Below are 7,686 nucleotides of genomic sequence, written 5' to 3'. Positions count from 1 at the left end.
CAAAAAGGGAAATTATGTCTGAGAGGTAAACCCAACATAAAGATCAGAGCTATTAAGGAACAAGCTAAATTAATGGAATCATTGAACAAAGCTGCCCAAAGTTTGGTCCTTTAATTTTTCGGAGAGGGCACATAAAATTTATTCTGCAAAGTTTTTATTACTTATAACCTCCCTCACTTCTTGCAAGTTCTTTATAATTAGTAACTTTCCTAGACTTTTCTCAAAAACCTGAGGTCCCATGCTATTTGGAAGTCAAGACACCAGATATGAGAGAGCATCTGAGTAGAAATGGAATGTAGTAGCTTCTTTAAAAGTCCTTTTTTTGGCAGCATTGATCTCAGTTTCCATCCCAACTTTAAAGGGAAACTTTCACAATGTTCAGATCCCTAGATGTCTTGCAGATGAAGGAGAAGAATGTCCTCAAATTCCTTGCTGCAAAGAATCCCATGACTTTTACTCCATTTGGGTGGCACCAATTTGGAAATCCAGATGGAACAGTACTTCTACAAAATAAAAAGTAATGACATCTACATCATTAACTTGAAAAGAACATGGGACACGATTCTTCTGGCAGCTCATGCCATTATTGCCATTGAAAGCCCAGCTGATGTTAGTGTCATCTCAACCAGAAACACTGACCAGTGGGCTGTTCTGAAGTTTGCTGCTGCCACAGGCTCCACACCTATTGCTAGATGTTTCATATCAGGCACCTTCACTAGCCAGATCCAGGCAGCTTTCACGGAGCCCTGCCTCTTGGTGGTCATTGATCTTTGGGCAGAACATCAGCCTTTGACTGAAGCATTGTATGTTAACCTTCCACCCACTGTACTGTGCAACATAGACTCCCCACTGCACTATGTGGACATTGCCATTTCACATAACAACAAAGGAGCTCATTCAGTGGGTCTGACGTGGTGGATGCTGACCCATGAAGTCCTACATATGCATGGCACCATGTCCCATGAAAACCCATGGGAGATTATGCCTGATCTTTACTTCTACAGGGATCCAGAGGAGATTGAAAAGGAAGAGTAGGCTGCAGCTGAAAAGGCGGTGACAAAGGAGAAGTTTCAGGGTGAATGGACTGTACTTGCCCCAGAGTTCACTGCTACTCAACCCAAAGTGACTGATTGGTCTGTGGGAGAATAGGTGCATTCTATGCCCATTCAGCAGTTCCCTACTGAAGACTGGAGTGCTCAGCCAGCTACTAAGGACTGGTCTGGGGATCCTACTGCTCAGGCCACTGAGTGGGTAGAATCTACCACAGAGTGGTCTTAAGTTTTACCTCAGATGCTCTAATAATGTTGGAAAAAATGCTGATGGAAAATAAACATTAGTTTCTTTAAAAAAAATTTCTTTTTTGACTGATTAGAATAACTGCAGATTCAGCCTGAGAGCTAAACTTCTGATCTTCTAAAGTCAAGCTCAATCCTCAATCATCAGAAAAGGGAACCCAGATCTGGGCATCCAATATTCCACTGAGGTTAAGTGCATTGTGAATATGCTCTACAATGAAGAACTCATACTAGACCCATTTAGATATCAGCAGCAACTGCAATAAGGCCTGAAAAGTGGGGTTCAGGGTATTGTGTGGATTAGATGGGATGTTTGTAGGTTGAGTGTTTGCAAATTATAGATGAACATTTGTTAAATTTAATTTGAGCAAAAACAATCATATTTACTTCCTCTCCTAAATGATATTAAAGCATTGTCCAGTGGAATGTCATAGACTTCAAGATCACATACTGTGGATGCACAGGAATGTGCTAGGGTCTTTTGGCCTCACCCCTGTGTGTGGCTATTAGCTAGTGTGGTTATCATATATGTTTCAGAGCTCTTTTTGCATCATTCTCTTTTCAGATGAAAAGCTCAAGGAAGGTAAGGGCTATGCCTCATAGTTAAGTTCTAGCATGATGCTTGGAAGGAAGGAATGTTGAAAGAGAGTAAGGAGTATTTATATGGCACCCACTGTGTGTCAGAAACTGGGCTAATCATTTTATAAGTATTATCTGTTTTGATCCTCACAACAACTCTGTGAAATAGGTGGTGTTATTCTGTTCATATTTCAGTTGAGGAAACTAAGGCAAACAGAATTTAAGTGACTTGCTTATGGCCGTATAGTTAAGAAAAGTCCAAAGGCAGATTTGAAATGTCTTGTAGTACTATTTGTGTGGGCTGGTGTATTGTGCATTGATATCAAAGGAAACAAACTAAGGTGCTAAGACCTGCTCAGAAAATGATTCCCCCTTTCAAGATAAATTCATTCTCAAAGGGAGTAGGGGGGATTAAGACAAGCTATCATGAAAGTTAAAGCATTATTTTTTTTTAGTCAAAATAGCAAGGTTTATTCATGGCACTAATAGAAGAAAGTTATGCTCTAAGTGAATCTGCAGTATTGTAAGGCCAAGAGAAGTGGGTAGAGTTCCTAGTAAATATGTAAATTTGATGAAACTGAAACTGACAAATACAAAAAAAAGGGAAAGAGTGTCAGTGGAAAGATCTGGATGGGATTAAGGAGTGGTAAGTAGCCTGGGCCATAGGTAGACAATGAAAGGAGTTAAGTGGTCTGAGAGCCACAGCAATAGGGCTGTGAAAGGTCTATTGACTATATAGGTGGACTGGGATGGGTCAGATGCCTTGGGTAAGATGCCATCCCTGACTTCAGAGGGTCCTGTGGAAGAGGTTGACTGGAACTAAGCATAAGTTGCATCCAGGGAAAAATCGTGGAGCATGGGCTGGTACCCACTGTTTGCTACCAATTGCAGGTGAATGGTTCAATATGTAAGTGTAATGGTAATTTAAGATTAATGGTTGATAGGGGGCAGAATTAAAGAACTTCCCCACCCATTAATAGGCCTAGATACCTTTTGCTAATTTCTATTGAGGCACTGTCTCAGAGGGTCCTGCCCTTTGGCTCTGAAAAGTGCATAAATACTCTGAGGTGAGGTTTTACTTTGGAATTTACTCATTGGAAGTGTTTGTTTGACCAGAGGAGACTCTAGGCAGCTGCTAAGGAGCCCCCAGCTTTGAAAACCTAGATGATGGTGCTTTTCTTTCTGGTAACTATGTATGCAATGGTCAGATAGTTGGATCTTTCTGTTGATCTGTGATGTATGTATTGCTTATGGTCAGACAGTTGGAAGCCCTGTCTGTTGATTTTTGTTTCTCTGTTCATATTTTCTCTGAAGTTCAGGGTGCTGATATTTTTTTCCCTGAACCAAGTGAATGATATATGTGCTTAATTAAAGTGATTTTTGACCCCTCACACGTGGTGTTCCTTTTAGAAAAGCAAATTCCAGAACTTGTAAGCAAGACTTCTTATATGTATGTCAGTGTCCTTGTTGTTATATTAAGGCCCAAACAATGAGAAAATTAAAAGTGATGTCAGAATGGGGAAAAAAGGAAGCAAGAAACCCTTGGAATCATTCACGTTTGACATACTGGATTATCTGATCTTGCTACTTTCTCAATAGTTTCCATTCTGATCTTAATTCCTCTAGGAGGATCAGATGCTATTTGGAAGTAACAGCACTTTTGCAGGTAGAAATTTTCCACCCTTATTTCAATAGTTATACAAATGAATTTGCCAGAGACTGACTTTTACTCCAGAAGAGCTATGGATGGGCCAGAGCTATAAAATAACCACCAGATCTAGGTGGTTGATGAAATTCAGACTCTATATTAATAGAAAGGCATTGAGATGAATGAATGATGAGAGAAAAATTAAATGAGACACTGCTTTATTGGGAACAAAATTATGCCACTGAGTAAAGCACTTGAGTGAGTACATAGGATTTGGTGATTGGACCTGAAGAATATATTGATGAAATAGACAAATCCTATTTATGACTTCATTACCCAAACTATTTTTTCAATGTCAGCAGATACCCTCCAAACAATCACACACAAAAAACTTTTAAAATTTAAAGAACCTACTTCAAACACAGAATTTTTGTATCCCAAAGTATATTCTGTAACTTAAAATCCTAAGTGCTTCTACTAAAGACTTATGTGACCTTGGCAAGTTATATAACTTCTCTGCATCTCTGTTTCTTCATGTTTAAAATAGGTGTTGGGCTCAATGATCTCTAGCTCCCTTCTAGCTGTAAATTTATACTTCTAAGACACTATAAAATGTAAAACTCTAGAAAAAGATTTCAGTACGGGAGAGGTAATAAAAGAGTATTTAGGCGCTGATAGTTCATTTCAATTCAACAGGTATTTATTAAATGTACTCTCTACTAGACTCTGAGATTAAAATACTCCCTGTCCTCAAGGGGTTTATAGTCTCCTAAGGAGGGTGAATAGCAGGGAGCAGAAGGGTTGAATAAGTTTGCGAATTAATTGTAGTTTTCAATCTGAATTTTATACAATCTGTAATATGTTGTTATAATTGAATGCATGTACATATGTGTGTATTTTTATGTACATTATGGATGTATATATATTTGCATACACACATAGATGTATACATCTATGTGCCTATAATATATGTGTGTACATAATATATATAATACATATAACGTAATATGTATGTATATATGTATATATGTATATATATATATGTATATATATATATATCTTCAGATTAATCCACATCATTTCCAGTTTTTGTGTGCCTCTTGATATTGAGAGAGCAGATAAGACCCTTAGTATATTGTGTGGATCCTTCATTAAAATTTTATCAGTAGGTATGGACAAAATTCTCACAGAATGAGAAGGCCTGTCTCGGGACTACATTTGACATTGCTAGAGGGACTTCCTATATCATACTGAGGTTACAGTTATATTGGGGAAATGGAGGAGTTCCTCTAAAACTTGCCCCCTGGATAGGAGAGTGTATACCAAGTGTCTGCTTGAAGTGAATGGGTCTAGCTGATTTATAAACTCCAGGAAAAATAGATTGGATAATGGAAGCACCAGAGGACCCTTAACTCGAGGCACGCAGCTATAAAGTTCTGTATGTATTACATGCTTCTTCAAAGGATTCTTTATTCTTTCTGGAGTCTTTCTACCTCCATAATAGATGTATGTGTGATGCATTTTTGTGCATTACCCAGTACTAAAAATGAATCAGAGTAATGCTCTCCTTCACTTTTCTTGAGCGATGAGATAATACTTGGGGTAGGCAATGCCATTCTCTGTGGGTTTTGACAAAGTTGAGATAATTTAATGGAGCAATAACCCCGCACTAGGATTGCTGGTCTTATGGCAAAATCAATCTTGAGGCAGTATTATTTACAAAGAATGGGCAAGAATCGCTAATGTAAGTCAACAGAAATATGCGTGGCTGTATTTTCTGTTGCAATTTCATCCAATGCTCCTTTTTACCTAATGAAAAATTGATATAACTGATCTGCCCTCTGAGGAACTGAGGAGGATACACCCAAAGTCTTTTAGATATGAATGCACCAGGGTATGATGCCTCTCCTTTCCAGGGGACACTGACAAAATTAAAGGGAGTTTGGGGTTTTCTCAGGCTGTTGGTACTGAGCTGATAGCTCTCTCTAGCACTCTATTCAACACACATTTTATTAAATATTTACTATATGCCCAGCCCCACGCTATGCTTTGGCAATGCCAAGATCAAAATTAAACTCTTTACTCTCCAAGGACTTATATTCTATCAACTATCAATGTGTTAGTGATTGTGTTGTAACTGATTATGACTGCCAAAAGATTCTGTGGTCAAAGTAGAAATGGAGCACAATGAATAGATAGACCGTCACTGCATGGAGATCTTTCAGATTATTTTAATTTGGATGCTTGATTGAAAGACTTCGTTGAATTGTATCTACTGAACTGGGTTTATAAAGATGAGGCAAAAGTGTTCAGAGAAGACTACCCTCCATGAACAGCAAGAAAAGAAACAATGTGACAATAGAAATATTGCTTTCATAATCCTTTCCTTCATACTTCCTTTCACACCATAGTGTAAAAAAAAGGAAAATAGCTGCAGGAAAATCCAAATGAAAGTCATACATTTTTAGTTTAAAATAATAAGACCAAATATTTCAGCCTCATGCTCCTTGTATGAAGAGGAGTTCTAAAGTTAAAGGTCCCAGTTGTAGATTATTTGAAGTCCAGAGGACTTGAGCCAAATTGAAAGATGTGCTAAATATCCCTGTGGCACAAAATGAGTTCACATTTGGACAAAAGAGCCATTCTACTCTTAGCCATGAGGCTGAAACCACTTAAAAAGTGGCAATGTATCTTGCCCCATACAGATACAGTACAAGTTCTATTTAACTCATATAAAATATAAGTGAAAATTAAGCATGTGCTTTGATTCCTTTTCCCCATACTATTCAACTTACTTTAGTGCCTATTTTTCTAAATTTATTTTTAACATTTTAATTTGTTGTTTTAACATTATTTTCTTTTTAAACTTTGAGTCAAAAATTCTCTCCCTCTAATGCCTCCCCTGTTCACAGACAAGACAAACAAATAAGCTTGTGAAATCATGCAAAACGTATTTCCATGTTAGCCATATTTCCAAAAAAGGCAAGAAAAATTTTAAAAAGTAGGAAAGTTATACTTCAAGTCACACTCAGTTTATGGATTCTCTCTCTGTTAGTTTAGAGTAGAATATGTTTTTTCATCATGGATTTTTGGAGTTGTCTTGGATCATTGAGTTGATCATAATAGCCAAGTTTTCATTCTTTCAAATTGATCATCCCCTACCATTTCTCTTATTCCTTTCCTGTTCTATTCCCTGATTGGGGAATTGCATTTTTATGCACAAATGTATATGTATGCATATCTATATTTCCTTCCTTCCTTCCTTTCTTCCTTCCTTCCTTCCTTCCTTCCTTCCTTCCTTCCTTCCTTCCTTCCTTCCTTCCTTCCTTCCTTCCTTCCTTCCTTCCTTTCTCTCTCTCTCTCTCTCTCTCTCTCTCTCTCTCTCTCTCTCTCTCTCTCTCTCTCTCTCTCTCTCTCTCTCTCTTTTCTTTTCCCACTTTGAACCAACTTCAAAAAGAATGGGGTATAATCATTACTTGCCACCACTCTCCCCATTTTACCTTCCCATGTAAAAACTCTTTCTTCTCTACCCATACCTCTTTTATTTGTGAAATATGTCCCAATTCTTCTTCTCCATTCCCTCTTCTCCTAATATTTTCCCCTTCATTTTATTTTTTAGAGATCATTCCAACAAAATTGATACATATCCATGCCCTCTGTCTATGTAAACTCCTTTTAACTTCTGCAATAATGACAAAGTTCTTAGGAGTTATGCGTATCATCTTCTTACATGAAAATATAAACAGTTATCTTTATTGAATTCCATAGGATTACTCTTTCATGTTTACAATTTTGTGCTTGAGTCTTATGTTTAAATGTCAAATTTCCCATTTTGCTCTGGTCTTTCATCAGGAATGCTGGAAAGTCTTATATTTCATTAAATATCCATTTTTCCCAAGTTGAATTATGGTCATTTTTTCTGAGTAGGTGATTCTTTGCTGTAATTCTAGTTCCGTTGCCTTTCTTAATATCATATTCCAAGCCCTCCTCTCTTTGAACATAGAAGCCACTAAATCTTGTATGATCCTGCCTGTGGTCCCAAGATACTTGAATGGTTGCTTTCTGGCTGCTTGAAGTATTTTCTCTTTGACCTAGCAGTTCCAGAACTTGGCTACAATATTCTTGGGAGTTTTAACGTGGGGATCTCTTTCAGGAGGTGATCAG

At 37.6% G+C, this 7,686-nt stretch overlaps 1 pseudogene; it reads left to right on the top strand.

The window, feature by feature from the left end:
• The first annotated feature begins 308 nt into the window (after nt 1–308).
• LOC140510589 (small ribosomal subunit protein uS2-like) lies at nt 309–1,278 on the top strand (annotated as a pseudogene).
• The last annotated feature ends 6,408 nt before the right edge of the window (nt 1,279–7,686 follow it).

The sequence above is a fragment of the Notamacropus eugenii genome, chromosome 6 (assembly GCF_028372415.1).
Source record: "Notamacropus eugenii isolate mMacEug1 chromosome 6, mMacEug1.pri_v2, whole genome shotgun sequence".
Taxonomy (NCBI): domain Eukaryota; kingdom Metazoa; phylum Chordata; class Mammalia; order Diprotodontia; family Macropodidae; genus Notamacropus; species Notamacropus eugenii.
The sequence above is the reverse complement of the archived record's forward strand: the minus strand, read 5'-3'. Positions and strand labels throughout refer to the sequence as shown.